Source organism: Bos indicus, chromosome 21 (assembly GCF_029378745.1).
Source record: "Bos indicus isolate NIAB-ARS_2022 breed Sahiwal x Tharparkar chromosome 21, NIAB-ARS_B.indTharparkar_mat_pri_1.0, whole genome shotgun sequence".
Lineage (NCBI taxonomy): Eukaryota > Metazoa > Chordata > Mammalia > Artiodactyla > Bovidae > Bos > Bos indicus.
Window position 1 is genome coordinate 54,694,519 of NC_091780.1, and position 17,852 is coordinate 54,712,370.

Here is a 17,852-nt window from a genome sequence, read left to right on the forward strand (position 1 = left end):
TCCACTGTGTCGGTGATGCCATCCAACCATCTCATCCTCTGTTGTCCCCTTCTCCTCCTGCCCTCAATCTTTCCCAGAATCAGGGTCTTTTCAAATGAGTCAGCTCTTCGCATCAGGTAGCCAAAGTATTGGAATTTCAGCTTCAGCATCAGTCCTTCCAATGAACACCCAGGACTGATCTCCTTTAGGATGGACTGGTTGGATCTCCTTGCAGTCCAAGGGACTCTCAAGAATCTTCTCCAACACCACAGTTCAAAAGCATCAATTCTTTGGCGCTCAGCTTTCTTCACAATCCAACTCTCACATCCATACATGACCACTGGAAAAACCATAGCCTTGACTAGATGGACCTTTGTTGACAAAGCAATGTCTCTGCTTTTCAATATGCTGTCTAGGTTGGTCATAACTTTCCTTCCAAGGAGTAAGCGTCTTTTAATTTCATGGCTGCAGTCACCATCTGCAGTGATTTTGGAGCCCAGAAAAATAGTCACCCACTGTTTCCACTGTTTCCCCATCTATCTGCCATGAAGTGATGGGACTGGATGCCATGATCTTAGTTTTCTAAATGTGGAGTTTTAAGCCAACTTTTTCACTCTCCTCTTTTACTTTGATCAAGAGGCTCTTTAGTTCTTCTTCACTTCCTTCCTTCCTTCCTTAGAACAAAAGAATACGTGTACCTACTCTTTTGTCCACTGATCAAATATGGTACAGATGCAAGATCCAGTTTTATATTATAGCACCCAGTGAAGAGAGTTGCTTCAGTGTGATAATTAGTCTGTATTTCAGTTTAACACCCTTCTTACATCTCTATCTGGCATTGGAAGCCAATGTCTTATAATTACCAAATGTAATCCTCCAAAAATAGTACAAGATGCATTATAAATGACCAGCACAGTAAGTATTTATACTGTAGAGGCAAGGAGACCTTTGATGTTCATCATTAAAACAAAAACAGACTGGTTTTGAAGGTTTTTTTTTAATATAAGATTTTTTTAATATTTTAATATAAAATTATATAAGATATAATTTAATCATAAGCTCTCAGGAAGATGTAAAATGAGTACATAGAGTCCCTTGTACCCCTAACCTAATTTCCCCCAACAGTGACAACCTATACAACTGTAGTATAATATCAAAACCAGGAAACTGACATTGGTAAAATGTGTTCACTAGACTACTGACTATAGACTACGGAATTTATTCCACTTTTTATAATATTTTACATTCACGTGTTTATATGTATGTATGTGTTTTGCTTCCCTGGTGGCTTAGACAGTAAAGTGTCTGCCTGCAATGCAGGAGCCCTGGGTTTGATTCCTGGGTCGAGAAGATCGCCTGGAGAAGGAAATGGCAACCCACTCCAGTACTCTTGCCTGGAAAATCTGATGGACGGAGGAGCCTGATAGGCTACAGTCCATGGGGTCGCAAAGAGTCAGACACAACTGAATGACTTCCCTTTATGTGTTTTGTAGTTCTATGAAATTTTATCCCAAACATATAGATTTCTAAAACCACCACAATCAAGATACAAATCTGCTCTCTGATTGCATGGCAAGCCTTCAAGATGCCACCGAAGAAAGACAAGAAGCCTAAGAAGTCAACCTGGAAGTTTAATTTGAATCTTACTCATCCAGTAGAAGGTGGAATTTTTGATTCTTGAAATTTTGAACAGTTTCTGTGGGAGAAGGTTAAAGTGAATGGAAGGACTGGAAATCTTGGGAATGTCATTCACATTGAACGTGTCAAGAATAAAATCATAGTTGTTTCTGAGAAACAGTTCTCCACAAGGTATTTAAAGTACCTTACCAAGAAATACCTTAAAAAGAACAATCTTCGTGATTGGCTTCCTATGGTTGCATCTGACAAGGAGACTTATGAGCTTCATTACTTCCAGATTAGTCAAGATGAAGATGAATCTGAGTCTGAGGACCAGATGACGCCATCCTTTATAGGGCTTTGCTTGCTAATAAAACAAATTAAGCATACAAAAGAAAGAAACTTCTTGAAATGGACCTTTAGCTTATCAGTGAATAAAAAACATTACTCTGTATGTTAAACATCCATCTCTTTTATTTAAGTGTATGCTGTTTATATGGTGCTGGCTTTCCTTTAATACTTTTTTATATTTTTATTGGAGTGTAGTTGATTTACAAAGCTGTGTTAGTTTCAGGTGTACAGCAAAGTGAATGAGTTATACATGTATCCTCTTGTCCTTTAGTCATATAGACCATCACAGAGTACTGAGTGGAGTTCCCTGTGCTATACAGCAGCTTTTTAGTTTACGTTTTATGTATGCTAAGTCACTTCAGTTGTGTCCGACTCTTTGCAAACCCATGGATTGTAGCCTGCCAAGCTCCTCTGTCCATGGGATTCTCCAGGCAAGAATACTGGAGTGGCTTGCCATTTCCTAATCTATCTGTTTTATGTATAGTAGTGTGTATACACCAGTATCAATCTCCCAATGTATCCCTCTCCCCTGTATTCCCTGGTAATCATAAGTTTTCTATATCTGACTTCTGTTTTGTAAAGAAGCATTTGTCCCCCTCCCCTTTAAATACTTTGTATAAGCAATATTCAAATAGCTAGTGGAATTTCTTTCAGGATTTCTGTAATGTACTGATTTTACAGATGTCCTCAAGTTAAAAGTATATAGCAAAAAAAAAAGCACAATTTTAGGTGTAACTATATAATAAAATATTTAGATTCAAAAAAAAAAAAAAAAGATACAAATGTGTTCTACCACTGCCAAAGAACTCCTTCACGCTACCCGTTTATGTTCACATCACACATGTACCCCATCCCTACTATGTCCCTGTTCCCTGCCAACCACTAGGTCTGTTTTATTGTTTAACAAAGGTTATACAAATACAATCATACAGCATATAACCTGTTAAGATCTTTTTCATTAAAAATAATACTCATGAAATCCACCCAGGTTGTTGTAAGTATCAGTAGTTGGTTCCTTCTGCTGCTGAGTAGCATACCATTGTATCTATGTTCCACAGTTGGTTCTATTCAAGCACTGGAGGACAATTGGGTGGTTTCTAGTTTTTGCTGTTACAAAGAAAACTGCTGTGAACACTCATCCACGTGTTTTTGTGTGAACATAGGTTTTCATTTCCTTGGGCAAAATGCCCTAAAGAGCATTTTCTGGATCATACAATAAAGGCACACTTACTTTACAAGAAAATTATCATATTGTTTTCCAGAGTGGGTGCACCATTTTACATTTCCAATAGCAATATATGAGAGATCCAGTTTCTCCATGTCATTGGTAGCATTTGGTACTAACGCTATTTTTCATTTAGCTATTATAATGGTGTATAAAGATATCTCATTGTAGTCAAATTAGATTTCTGTACATTCAGTTCAGTCGCTCAGTCGTGTCCGACTCTTTGCGACCCCATGAACCACAGCACGCCAGGCCTCCCTGTCCATCACCAACTCCCGGAGTTCACCCAAACCCATGTCCATCAAGTCAGTGATGCCATCCAGCCATCTCATCCTCTGTTGTCCCCTTCTCCTCCTGCCCCCAATCCCTTCCAGCATCAGGGTCTTTTCCAATGAGTCAGCTCTTCGCATCCGGTGGCCAAAGTATTGGAGTTTCAGCTTCAGCATCAGTCCTTCCTATGAATATTCAGGACTGGTTTCCTTTAGGATGGACTGGTTGGATCTCCTTGATGTCCAAGGGACTGTCAAGAGTCTTCTCCAACACCACACTACAAAAGCATCAATTCTTCGGCGCTCAGCTTTCTTTATAGTCCAACTCTCACATCCATACATTACCACTGGAAAAACCATAGCCTTGACTAGATGGACCTTTGTTGGCAAAGTAATGTCTCTGCTTTTTAATATGCTGTCTAGGTTGGTCATAACTTTCCTTCCAAGGAGTAAGTGTCTTTTAATTTCATGGCTGCAGTCACCATCTGCAGTGATTTACATTATGCCCCCATTAATAAATTATAGCCTTCTACATATTTCCCAGAATTCACCAGTATAGATGCACTTCATATCCATAAGGCTTTAGTTTTCTCTCTCCTACCCAACATTTTGTCCCTTACAGACACATAATTTTACCCAAACATTATCTATAAAACTTTTTAATTTTGTCCTTATCTTTAATCACATGTCCAATATACCGTAAGACTGGTCTGAAGAGTGGATTTGGTTTGCATTTAGGAATGAGGAAGCAAAGTTAAGTGCTTTAAGGCTTCATAAAGCATTCACGATATGGGTCTGATTTTGTAAATGAAGTATTTACAGGCTTAAAGGTAGGAAAGAGCATGCTTGTAGGGGCAGTTTCCTTCAGTCAGGCCAGTAGCTGTAGATTCTATGGCCTATCAAAAACATGAGGGTCATCATGTTTTGGAAGATAGTTTGGGACTGGGGAATGGAACTGATTTATTCGTCAGGATAAAGGATTAATGAGGATGTGAGATCTAACTGTGGTAAAATCAAAGCAGAGACAAAGATTTGGTTCTCATGGCTCCTGAGTCGCCCAGGAAATCAATCACCTGCTGTGATATCAGAGGGGACTTTTTATTACAGCAGCTCCACAGTGGTCACTTGAGCTCAAACCGTATGTCTTAAATGAAAAGGCTTCAGTACAGCCTACCCATTCGTTTATACTGTCTTCATAATGCATCACCATGAATCAGTGAGGCTACAGAACAAGTTCTAACAGCAAAAATAATTTAAAATACAGAAGAGCTGACATCTATTTGCATATCATATGTGAAATAATATGATATAATATAAAACTGCTGATTAAAAAAAAAACAACCTGCTTTGCTGCTCAAAACTCCAGACAAATCCATACAATAAAAATATTCTCTATAAATCTGTGCTGGATTTCCTCAAAGTTTGATTGTTCAGAAAAGTGAAATAGGGAATGTGAGTTCATCAATAGCTTTAAATCAGAGAAATAATTAACCTTATTACAGTGAAATCCACCACGTGTGTGCTAAGTTGCTTCAGTCATGTCCTACTCTGTGCAACCCTATGGACTGTAGCCCATCAGGTTCTTCTGTCCATGGGATTCTCTAGGCAAGAATACTACAGTGGGTTGTCATGTCCTCCTGCAGGGGATCTTCCCAACCCAGGGATCAAACCCACATCTCTTAGGTTTCCTGCATTGGCAGGCAGGTGTATAACTTGGCAGGCAGGTATATAACTACCACTTGTGTGTTAGTTGCTCAGTCGTGTCCGACTCTGCAACCCCATGGATTATAGCCTGCCAGGCTCCTCTGTTCATGGGATTCTCCAGGTAAGAACACTGGAGTGGATTTCCATTCCCTTCTCCAGAGGATCTTCCTGACCAAGGGATCGAACCCTGGTCTCCTGCATTGCAGGCAGATTCTTTACCCTTTGAGCTACAGGGAAGTCCTTTACCACTAGTGCCACCTGGAAATCCACCACAGCAGAACAAAAAAGATAAAAATACTTTGTCATGAAAATAAAGTAATAATGGTATGCTGCTACTGCTAAGTCACTTCAGTCGTGTCCAACTCTGTGCAACTCCATGGACAGCAGCCCACCAGGCTCCTCTGTCCACAGGATTCTCTAAGGCAAGAATACTGGAGTGGGTTGCCATTTCCTTCTCCAATAATGGTATATACAATTTCAAATTGGAAACAACTAAAAAGATTTATAGATTTAAAAAAAAATAATCATCACATGTCTACCCAGAAGAAAAATCTTCAGTCAGTAAGCTAATATCAGCTTTTCTAAGAATGGGGCTTAAAATTTGGCAATATAGATTCTAATATACAGTTTGCTATATAACACACAACAATATCTCATTTGAAACTTGATACTCAAAATCAGTTCAAACAGAATTGGAATAATTTTCTTATTTTTAAAATTATGTGTGTGTGCATATGTGTGTATATAGTCATTACTGATCGCATAACCAATCTTAAGTCTCACTTGACACATCACATCTGGTAATTAAGAATTTGATGAAGTCATATCACCCTGTATCAGCACATCATAAGCAAGCAAGAGAAAATTTCAGAAGAACTTTAGGAACATAACAGTTAGAGAAAGAGAAATGTGGGGCAGGGAGGGTGGAAAATGTGGGGGGAAAATGTGTCTTCAAGGAAGATATGTTCTTTCCTCCAAAATTATAAAATATACCCATCCTAAGATGATAGACTCCAAAAGTGTCATATATGATGCCATCATAACAGCGACCAATGTCAGTCACGTAGCTGTTGTTAGAATATACCAGACCCACGCATATAGTAGTCTTAAAGAGAGAGAGTTAAAAATTAAAGCTCCATCAGCCTAAGTTACATTTTAATACAAATTCTAAATAGGCACTTTTGGTATATATTCTAAGACATTTGGTTTTAATTACAAAAGGTGACTTAAGAACTAATATTTTTCCCTAAAAGAAAAACTAACATACACGTTTTCATTCTGGATTTTGTAGCTAAAAGAAAATTTTCTTTGATGGCTTGGTTGAATTCTACTAGTAATGTGTCTATGGCAGCATAACACCATTTTCATCATTTTTCTTCAAGTAGCTGAGTTGACTAGAAGTTTGAGGATAAGAAGGAGATCTGTACAGACATTCAAGACTCAGATATTTCACATTGCTCATTGACAGTGAATTTGAGAGATATACAATATCTAGGAACCTGCCTTATGTACTTTGAATCATATCTCCTGACAACTCTGAGAACAGAGTACTTGGGATATGTATTTAAGTTTGTTTGAGGTTTTTGTGGACTGTGCAGAGGGATTCAATGTGATCATGGGCTCAGACATATTCTTATGAGAATTTATGCTTCTTGTTTCTGTGTTTTTTGCTAATCTGAAGTGATGAGTTTCTATATTGACTTAAAAGTTTTTTCACATAATTATCCTAAACCATAAATGACACTTTAACCTTTAAAATCAAAATGTTGATAGATATTGAAAACTTGTATTTAAAGATAGTGACCGAGCTTCCCTGGGGGTAAAGAATATGCCTGCCAAGGCAGGAGACACAGGTTCAATCTTTGATTCAGGAGGATCCCATATGCCGTGAAGCAACTAAACCCATGTTCCACAACTATTGATCCCGTGCTCTAGAGCCCAGGAAACACAACTACTGATCCCACATGCAGCAGCTACAGAAGCCTGAGTGGCCTAGAGCCTGTGGTCCGCAACAAGAGAAGCCACCCCCACAATGAGAAGCCTGCACATCACAACCAAAGAGTAGCCCACACTCTGCAGCTAAAGAAAAGCTTGTTTAGCAACAAAGACCCACACAGCCAGATAGACAAGTAAAATTATAAAGATAGTGGACATGGTAACATAAAACAGTCTACAATTGATGTAATTTTCCCTCCACTCAGGTAAGATGTTAAAAGAACCATAAAACTTTTATGATGATGACTTTATTGGAAAAGAAAAATGGCATTACAGTGATATTTAAACCATTATCATAGAAGACGACTTTATTAAGATACATATACCCCTTTAGACATCGTTCTTTCAGCTGTTCTAGGCTGTTTCTCAGTCAAACTAATAAGTCTGAACTGTTTTCTAATTCCTGGGTAAAGATGAAGGTATTGGAAACTTATCATGAATACTAAAGAAGAAACACATGCGCTGGGGAAAACGCACCTGTGCATTGCTATTCTCGGCCTGGCTCTCTAACTGCCACCATTAATATTTTTTGTGTTTCTCACAGCTGTCAGAACGCGCGGGCTTCTGCTTTATTCTCAGAGCCTAAACACATCTTTTCAAGCTACATGGTTTGCATGCTGATATTCAACCAAGGCATATTATTCACTCTAATTTTGATCTTATCAGAGACAGGACAAGGATTTTAAATGCTATAACCATTCATACTAATTAGAAGAACTATTTAACAGCCAGCCTTAGCTTTCTCAAAGACTAAGGCATAAATAAGAAATAGACTTCACAATTAAAATGGTAGTAATAGCATAGAAAATTTTTAGATCTTCACATTTATTTATTTTGTGTTTTAAATCAACTGGGTACTATCTTCAAATAATCAGGAATTTGAGGATACACCATTTAGACAAGGTATGATCATAGGGGTTTCAAGTGAGTGGTACCTTGCAGATCATTTAGCACAACTCCCTAATTTCATGAATGAGGAAGCTTAGAAAAGATAAACATCTACCCAAAGTCACACTGTGAGTTAATGGCAGAATTAGGACTTAAAACCATGCTCTTCTGTCTCCTGGCCACACAATATAAGTTAAAATCAAGCAGCAGAAAAATGTAAGCCACTTTAAAGACTAAAGCACTTAAAAGATATTTTTAAATTGACTAATTCTGCATAGAATCTCTATGCAAGTCACAATGATTGAATCTTCTTCCTTACAAGCTTTTTTATCAGAAGTGATCACATCAACTCAGCCAGATCTTATAGTAAGAATTTTCAATGTGCTACTCTCAAATATCATGCTATCCTGGTGTGGCCTTTTGCCACTTAATTTAGAATACTGATAATCTCAATACTTACAGAGGAATGGCTTTCCACACTTTACTCACTCAAACAAATATGTGGAATGTTAATTAGCTCATGCCTGCATGCTTAGTTTCTCAGTTGTGTCTGACTGTGACTCTTTGGACTGTAGCCCACCAGGCTCCTCTATCCATGGAATTTTTCAGCAAGAATACTAGAGTGGGTTGCCATTTCCTCCTCCAGGGCATCTTCCAGATCCAGAAATCGAACCCACATCTCCTGTGTCTCCTGCACTGCAGGCATATTGTTTACCTACTGAGCCATCAGGGAAGCCTGTTAATTAGCTTACCATTACTTAAATTATTTGACCCACTAGGAGTCTTACTTAAGCAGAAACATCACTTTGCAACCAAAGGTCAATATAGTCAAAGCTATGGTTCTTCCAGTAGTCACGTACCAATGTGAGAGTTGGACCATAAAGAGGACTAAGCCCTGAAGAAATTGATGCTTTCAAACTGGTGCTGGATAAGACTCTTGAGAGTCCCTTGGACAGCAAAGAGATCAAACCAGTCAACCCTAAAGGAAATTAACCCTAAATATTCACTAGAAGGACTGATGCTGAAGCTCCAATACTTTGGCCACCTGATGCAAAGAGCCAACTCATTGGAAAAGACCCTGATGCTGGGAAAGATTGAGGGCAGGAAGGAAGGGGGTGACAGAGGATGAGATAGTTGGATGGCATCATCAACTCAATGGACATGAGTTTGACCAAACTCCAGAAGATAGTGAAGGACAGGAAAGCCTGGTGTGCTGCAGTCCATGGGATCGCAAAGAGTCAGACATGACTGAGCGACTGAACAACAGGAGGCTTACAGTCTGCCCATAAGACATCTAGGTAAAGCACACAATTGGATCTCTAAACACATAGACCTCTGCGATCTTGAAACACAAATTAGACAAGGATTGGGACTTCCCTGGTGGTCCTTTGGCTAAGACTCTGCCCTCCCAATGCAGGTGGCCTAGGTTCCATCCCTGGTCAAGAAACTAGATCCCACATGCCACAACTAAAACCCTGCATGCCACATCAAAGACTGAAGAAGACTGAGAAAGATTGAAGATCCTGTGTATCACAAATAAGACCAGGCACAGCCAAATAAATAAATTAGTTAATAAAAAACATTAGATAAGGATCAAACCTGAAAGACATGCTGAGCTTTCTTGCTGCTTCAATTGTGTAGAAGGGTCTACATGTAAAAGAGAAAGAAACATGAGGTAAAGGAGTCCTAAAGAATGTTCAAATTAGTGTTTTTATAAGGAGAACATGTTAAATCAATTGTTTATTAAGACAGACTGATAAGAATTTGTGAATTTTCTACAAGATATGAGAACAAATGTATATATTAACTGGAACTTATGAAAACAAATAGGGTAAGCCTTTTGAATTCAAGAGATTATTAATTTCTCTTACCTGTGGTAACTGGAAATTCAGAAGGGCCAGTAGAACATTGCCAGACTGGTAGGTAGTAGAAGTGAAAAAAGGATTCCCACCATCAGTTAATCAGCAAATAACACCCTGATAACTCAAGTTGGTAAAGAATCCACCTACAATGCAGGAGACTCCCGTTCAATTCCTAGGTTGGGAAGATCTGCTGGAGAAGGGATAGGCTATCTACTACAGTATTCTTGGACTTCCCTTGAGGCTCAGCTGGTAAAGAATCCGACTGCAATGTGGGAGACCTGGGTGTGATCCCTGGGTTGGGAAGATCCCCTGAAGAGGGGAAAGGCTACCCGCTCCACTATTCTGGCCCGGAGAATTCCATGGACTGTTTGTATAGTCCATGGGGTCGCAAAGAGTCGGACACAACTGAGTGACTTTCATTTCCCTTCACAACACAATTCCTGAGGATATGTCATTAATTCATTAGATTGAACTACTTAGAGTTCCATACAAAATGTACAATGTAGTAGGGAAAAAGAAAACTTGAGAAAAAAGGAAGGACCTCAAGAAGTAAAATACATACAGGGCCATGATACACTTAAAAGATGTGAGAATCAATAAATTTTCTGTTTGCTTTTTGGTCTTGTCCCACTGGGGCATAAAAGGAAGTAGAATTTTTTGCTTCAGATTTGAAGGAAATGGGGCAACAGAAGCAGTATAATTTTCCTGTCCTAAGGCTAAATTATATTCTCAGATATCAAGTTTCTGAGAACCAGAATAAAGACATCTATTAAGCTTTTATATTACACATTCACTCATACGTGAATACATATTATCACTGGTTTTTTTATAGTCAATACACAAGGAAAATCAAGTCTCCTCTTTGTTTCAACTAGGGAAAGAGGGCAATGAGTAGATATCTTCAATTGGAAGAGAATCATGGCCTATAATTTCAAAGTGCTCTTGTCCATTCATCTCTCCCTTCTTAATCTTCAAATTAATCTTTTATGTCAAATGACTTAATCACTGTATTATGTAAGTGTCAAGGATTATACCATGAACAGAAAGACAGATAGTAAAAGACTTCTAGCCCTAGTCCCATCATATGCTTGGGGAACAGTCAGAAGGTATACATAAGCCTGTTTGCAAGATAGAGCAACAGAGAATAACACACCCTTTGAATGAAATAGTCATTTAAGTATATGGCATTTCCTCCAAGTGATCTAGAAATCAATTATTTTCGATCCAAATGTATCATATTAACCACTAAAATGAGGACAAAAGACAATGAAAATGAGTTGGAGAAACTTTAGATTATGTAAATGAAGTTTGACAAAAACATTTTTCCCCACATAATGGAGAGAGCTTGTTGAATTATGCAGTGCTATGCAAGTATTCGCAGGCACATACCAGTGGTTCTGCTCTATAGCACCCACATCCTCATGATAATGAGGTGTGTTCTGTTATGACTGTCACCATTGTTTTGACGGTCTTTAACCTACTTGGCAATTTGTGAATCCTTTTGTCAGAATCTGCACCCATAAAGTGGTCACAGCATGGCCTTTGTTGATAAACTGTTCTCACTTCACTGACAGATACATTCTGATGTCTCAAATATAGTGACAGTGATCCCACAGTGACAGCTAACACTGGAAAAATTCAACAATCCAATTTTAACTACAAGATACAGAAGAAGGCCCAGAAGACCCAGGCAAATTGAATTCATGGGTCTCAAGGTATAAATGCAAACTCCTTCCAGCAATGTTGGAGAATACCTAGTTATATACATTCTTCCCAACATTAGGTATTATGCTATTTTAAAATCTTTGTCAATTGGATTAATTAAAATAATATCTTGTTATAATTTATCTTTTTTCTTATTTAATACTTTCATATCTTAATTTGTCATTTCTGTTTTTCACTTGTTTAGTCTCTTTGCCTGGTTTTCTATTGAGGACATTGTCTTTCATTTCTTGAATTGGAAGAGCATTGTATGTACAGAATATCAATTCTAAACTTGAGAATTTATTAAGGAATAAATGAGCAATATCTCTTTGATCTAAAATACCTGCAACAGGATGAGGAAAACATTATTAATTAAAATTCCAGAGGAGTTGGTAGGGGAGTAATGTATTTCTCTGCAGTCTGTACTTGAAGAAAGGGTTGCTTTGAAACTTGAATTTTTGGAAGTTTGAGGTATAGTATAGGCATGAGAAAAACAGTGGAATGTTGTGGGTATGCGATGTGATTGGAAGCAATCTAAATGTCCAGTGATATAAGATTGATTAAGTAATTTTGCTGTAGGCAGCTTCTAAAACAGCCCCCAATGATACCCGGGCCATGCTGGCTGGACCTAGTGACTTGCTTCTAATAGAATATGGCAAAAGTGATGGGATGTTACCTCTGAGACTGAGGTATAAAAAGATTCTGGCTTCTGTCTTGATCAGCCCTCTTGTTCTCTCACTTCCTCTGATAGAGGCCAGCTGCTATGAGCTGCTCTGTGGAGAAGCCCACATGGCAAGGAACTAAGCGTAGCCTCCAGCCAACAAGTAAGGAACTGAGATCTCAGACCAATGGCCTACCAGGAGCACATTCCCACCAACAAGCATACGTATGAGTTTGTAAATTCTGCCCCATTTGAGGCTTGTGATTTCTGTGATTCATTTAAAGCGATGTTGGTTGCTTTAAACAACTAGTTTTGGGGTAACTGGATAATGCCACCAGAGAAGGCAACGGCACCCCACTCCAGTACTCTTGCCTGGAAAATCTCATGGACGGAGAAGCCTGGAAGGCTGCAGTCCATGGGGTCGCTAAGAGTCGGACACGACTGAGTGACTTCACTTTCACTTTTCACTTTCATGCATTGGAGAAGGAAATGGCAACCCACTCCAGTGTTCTTGCCTGGAGAATCCCAGGGACGGGGGAGCCTGGTGGGCTGCCGTCTATGGGGTCGCACAGAATCGGACATGACTGAAGCGACTTAGCAGCAGCAGGATAATGCTGCAGACATTAAAAATTATAATGTGGATGGATGTGTGGCACTGGGAGGGTGATGTGGATACGGGTGTATGTACGTGTAGTGCATGTATGCATGTACTGATGCAACATATGCAAAGCCAAGACCCTAAGGACCTCATAAAAGCTCACACCTTCTCTATCCCTTACAGCACTTTTCACTTTCCATCTCTTCTGAATTACCAATTTTCATGCATTGTGCAACCCTCTGAACCTCGGCAAGTTTCACTGAGTAGACATTAATTTGCTGCAGCTGCTGTTTTGACTCTGCCCTCACATATCCTTTCCCCTTATGTTTGACTCTTGCAATTCTCTTTACTTTCTCACTCTGCCTTTTCCTTAGGTCAGTCTTAAAAGAGTTTTGTTGTTGTTTGTTGTTTAGTCGCTGCATTGTGTCTGACTCTTTTGCAACCCCATGGACTGTAGCCTGCCAGCCTCCTCTGTCCATGGGATTTCCCAGGCAAGAATACTCAAGTGGGTTGCCGTTTCCTCCTCCAGGGGGTCTTCCTGACCCAAGGATCGAACCTCCATCTCCTGCATTGGCAGGTGGATTCTTTACCACTGAGCCACCCAGGAAGCCCTCATTAGAGTTAAGGGGCACTAGAAACACTAGGACTCTATCCATCAGCCCCTTAACACACCTATAACACAATTACTGAGATCCTTAAAGGAAGCTTTTAAGTCTTCCCATAAGCTAATGCCTTCTAAATAATCTGTGCCCCTTCCCAAAGTCAACTATGGTAACATGATTTTAATATTAATATTATTTCATTCTGGTCTTTAAACAATAAAAATGGCATAAGTGATAATTCTCAGTTCAGTTCAGTTACTTGGTCGTGTCCGATTCTTTGTGACCCCATGGACTGCAGCAAGCCAGGCTTTCCTGTCCATCACCAATTCCCGGAGTTTACTCAAACTCATGTCCACTGAGTCAGTGATGCCATCGAACCATCTCATCCTGTCATCCCCTTCTCCTCCTGCCTTCAATCTTTCCCAGCATCAGGGTCTTTTCCAATGAGTCAATTTTTCACATCTGGTGGCCAAAGTATTGGAGCTTCATTCAGCTTCAGCATCAGTCCTTCCAATGAATATTCAGGACTGATCTCCTTTACGATGGACTGGTTGGATCTCCTTGCAGGTCAAGGGACTCTCAAGAGTCTTCTCCAACACCACACTTCAAAAGCATTAATTCTTCAGCACTCAGCTTTCTTTATGGTCCAACTCTCACATCCATACATAACTACTGAAAAAACCATAGCTTTGACTGTATGGACCTTTGTCAGCAAAGTAAAGTCTCTGCTTTTTATTTTTATTTTTTCCTAGGTAAATTTTTTTTTTAGTTTTTTGGTTTGTTTTTTTTTTAATTTATTTTAATTGGAGGCTAATTACTTTACAATATTATATTGGTTTTGCCATACATCAACAAGAATCCGCCACAGGTGTACACGTGCTCCCCATCCTGAACCCCTCTCCCACCTCCCTCCCCATACCATCCCTCTGGGTCATCCCAGTGCACCAGCCCCAAGCACCCTGTATCCTGCATCGAACTTGGACTGGTGATTCGTTTCTTATATGATATTATAGATGTTTCAATGCCATTGTCCCAATCATCCCCCGCTCTCCCTCTCCCACAGAGTCCAAAAGACTGTTCTATACATCTGTGTCTCTTTTGCTGTCTCTTATACAGGGTTATCGTTACCATCTTTCTAAATTCCATATATATGTTAGTATACTGTATTGGTGTTTTTCTTTCTGGCTTACTTCACTCTGTATAATTGGCTCCAGTTTCATCCACCTCATTAGAACTGATTCAAATGTTTTCTTTTTAATGGCTGAGTAATACTCCATTGTGTATATGTACCACCGCTTTCTTATCCATTCATCTGCTGATGGACATCTAGGTTGCTTCCATGTCCTGGCTATTATAAACTGTGCTGCAATGAACACTGGGGTACACATGTCTCTTTCCCTTCTGGTTTCCTCAGTGTGTATGCCCAGTAGTGGGATTGCTGGGTCATAAGGCAGTTCTATTTCCAGTTCTTTAAGGAATCACCACACTGTTCTCCATAGTGGCTGTACTAGTTTGCAATTCCACCAACAGTGTAAGATGGTTCCCTTTTCTCCACACCCTCTCCAGCATTTATTACTTGTAGACTTTTGGATCGCAGCCATTCTGACTGGCATGAAATGGTACCTCACTGTGGTTTTGATTTGCATTTCTCTGATAATGAGTGATGTTGAGCATCTTTTCATGTGTTTGTTAGCCATCTGTATGTCTTCTTTGGAGAAATGTCTATTTAGTTCTTTGGCCCATTTTTTGATTGGGTCATTTATTTTTCTGGAATTGAGCTGTAGGAACCTCTTGTATATTTTTGAGATTAGTTGTTTGTCAGTTGCTTCATTTGCTATTATTTTCTCCCATTCTGAAGGCTGTCTTTTCACCTTGCTTATAGTTTCCTTTGTTGTGCAGAAGCTTTTAATTTTAATTAGGTCCCATTTGTTTATTTTTGCTTTTATTTCCAATATTCTAGGAGGTGGGTCATAGAGGATCCTGCTGTAATTTATGTCAGAGAGTGTTTTGCCTATGTTCTCCTCTAGCATCTGCTTTTTAATATGCTGTCTAGGTTTGTCATAACTTTTCTTACAAGGAGCAAGTGTCTTAATTTCATGGCTGCAGTCACCATCTCAATGGACATAAGTCTGAGCAGACTCTGGGAGTCGGTGAAGGACAGGGAAGCCTGGCATAGTGCTTCATTCGATGGGGTTGTAAAGAATCAGACACAACTGAGTGACTGAACAGCAACAGTAATCATATAAGGAAGTTATCATTATGCTCACCTTACATATGAAGAAATTGAGGCTAAAAGAAATTTGATAATAGACCTGGGATCAGAAGGCCTAGATTAGATGTTGGCTTTTCACCATCTCCTAGTGACCTTAAACAAATCAGTTAACCTCTCTCAGTATGAACTGATGTTCTAAATGAAGACAATATATTTTCCTCTCTGGTCTTTTATTAACTGTTATCTATGTGGGAATGACTACAGAATCTGTCTCTCTTAAATTTTACCTCTAGATTTGTATTTCCAAATGCCTACTAGATAGATGTTCTTGAAAATAAATGTCCCAAATTGAATTCATTATCTTACTTTAAAATATCTCTCTGCTTCCTAAATTCTTGACTTCACTAAGTGACAGCTGTATCATCTTCCAAGCTAGAAACACAGAGTTACACTCAACTCCAGGGATTCAGGACTCCCACAGCCAAATACACACTCTTCCATAAACAGATACCTAATCCTAAAAGATGGAGAAGGCAATGGCACCCCACTCCAGTACTCTTGGCTGGAAAATCCCATGGATGGAGGAGCCTGGTAGGCTGCAGCCCATGGGGTCGCTAAGAGTCGGACACGACTGAGCGACTTCGCTTTCACTTTTCACTTTCATGCATTGGAGAAGGAAATGGCAACCCACTCCAGTGTTCTTGCCTGGAGAATCCCAGGGATGGGGAAGCCTGGTGGCTGCCGTCTATGGGGTCACACAGAGTCAGACACGACTGAAGTGACTTAGCATAGCATAGCATAGCAATCCTAAAAGAAACATTTCCCAGAGCAATCTTCTTGATTGTCTTCATGGTCACTCTGTTCATGCTCTTATGTTCCCTAGGAGGCTGCAAATGAGCGACTCTCTCACCAATAATCACTATCTGCCCCAGGCTGTCCTCTTAATAGTCATAACTGCCATATATATTAAAACTGACTTTGATCATGTCACTGTACTGCTTAAAAACTCTGTTAACTCTCACGACTACCAGTGCAATCCAAAGTTCTTAGCTAGGCATTCTAGACCCTTCTCAGTCAGCCTCAACTTCTTGCCAAGTGCCACCTCTAATTGCCCCTCCCCACTGAGCATCAATTCAGGAAACTCTCCCTCTGCATCATCTGTTCCTTCTCTGAAATTCCATCCTCTAGTTTGCACCTGGTCAAATGCCTTCAAGATCCAAGCCAAATGTTATATTTTTCCCTAACTTCCTCTGGCATCATCTCCTCATCCTCCCGACATCCAAGGTACTTTTGTCCATGTCTCTAACATAGTCCTTAATTGCAAAGGGAGTTAATGTCCCATACATCTCTTTCATCAAACAAGAAGCTTCCTAAATGTAAAGACCATGTGTGAGTCACACTATATATCCTGAGTCTTACTTTATCATAACACTTGCAATACATTTCTTAAGCCACAAAATTAGAGAAAATAACGTAACTCTTTGTCCATCATTTAAAATCAAGAAAAACAAAGAAAACTAAAATTCAATATGCTATGTTAATTCAAACTCAGCAAGGTTCCCATTCATTTAAAATTAAGGAAAAATAAGATCCAAAAAACTCATCCCCGAGGATTAAAACACATTATTGTATAATTATAGACTACATTTTAAAAATTGAAGTGTGTTGCTTCTTTAGAGACTTGATTTCTTTCATTCCATTTACTATTTTTATAGCATGTATGATAAGCCTCCTAAAGTCATTTCCTAAGTAACTTCTAGAATAAAAGAAATTTAAATTAAATCAAGTTTTTCCTAGGAATATTAAATTATCATCGCCTATGATTACCCAATGTATATTCTTGGTCACTATGATTTTTAGTTAAAAAATTAAATTTTATGATTAAAAAATTAAAAATTGCTCTGTAATAAAGTAATCCTAAATTAATTAATAGCAACTTACAGATATATAAGCTAGTTATTTGCAATATTCTTCATTGTTTTAGCTATCAGAGATGAGTTCAAATAATATAAACAGTTTGACATAAACTCTTTTTTTTTTTTTAATAATTTAACGAGATCTTCCCAACCCAGGGATCGAACCTGGGTCTCCCACATTGTGGGCAGACGCTTTACCATCTGAGCCACCAGGGAAGCTCTCAGACAGTTTGAAATATATAATTGCTTTATTATTATATCTTATAAAA

At 39.0% G+C, this 17,852-nt stretch overlaps 1 long non-coding RNA gene and 1 pseudogene across 1 annotated transcript in view; one reads left to right on the forward strand and one right to left on the reverse strand.

Annotated features, from left to right (window-relative positions):
• The window catches only part of LOC139178235 (uncharacterized), a 458,013-nt gene that overhangs the window by 328,118 nt on the left and 112,043 nt on the right, over positions 1-17,852 (reverse strand). The window lies entirely within an intron of this gene.
• LOC109575223 (ribosomal protein eL22-like) lies at positions 1,557-2,056 on the forward strand (annotated as a pseudogene).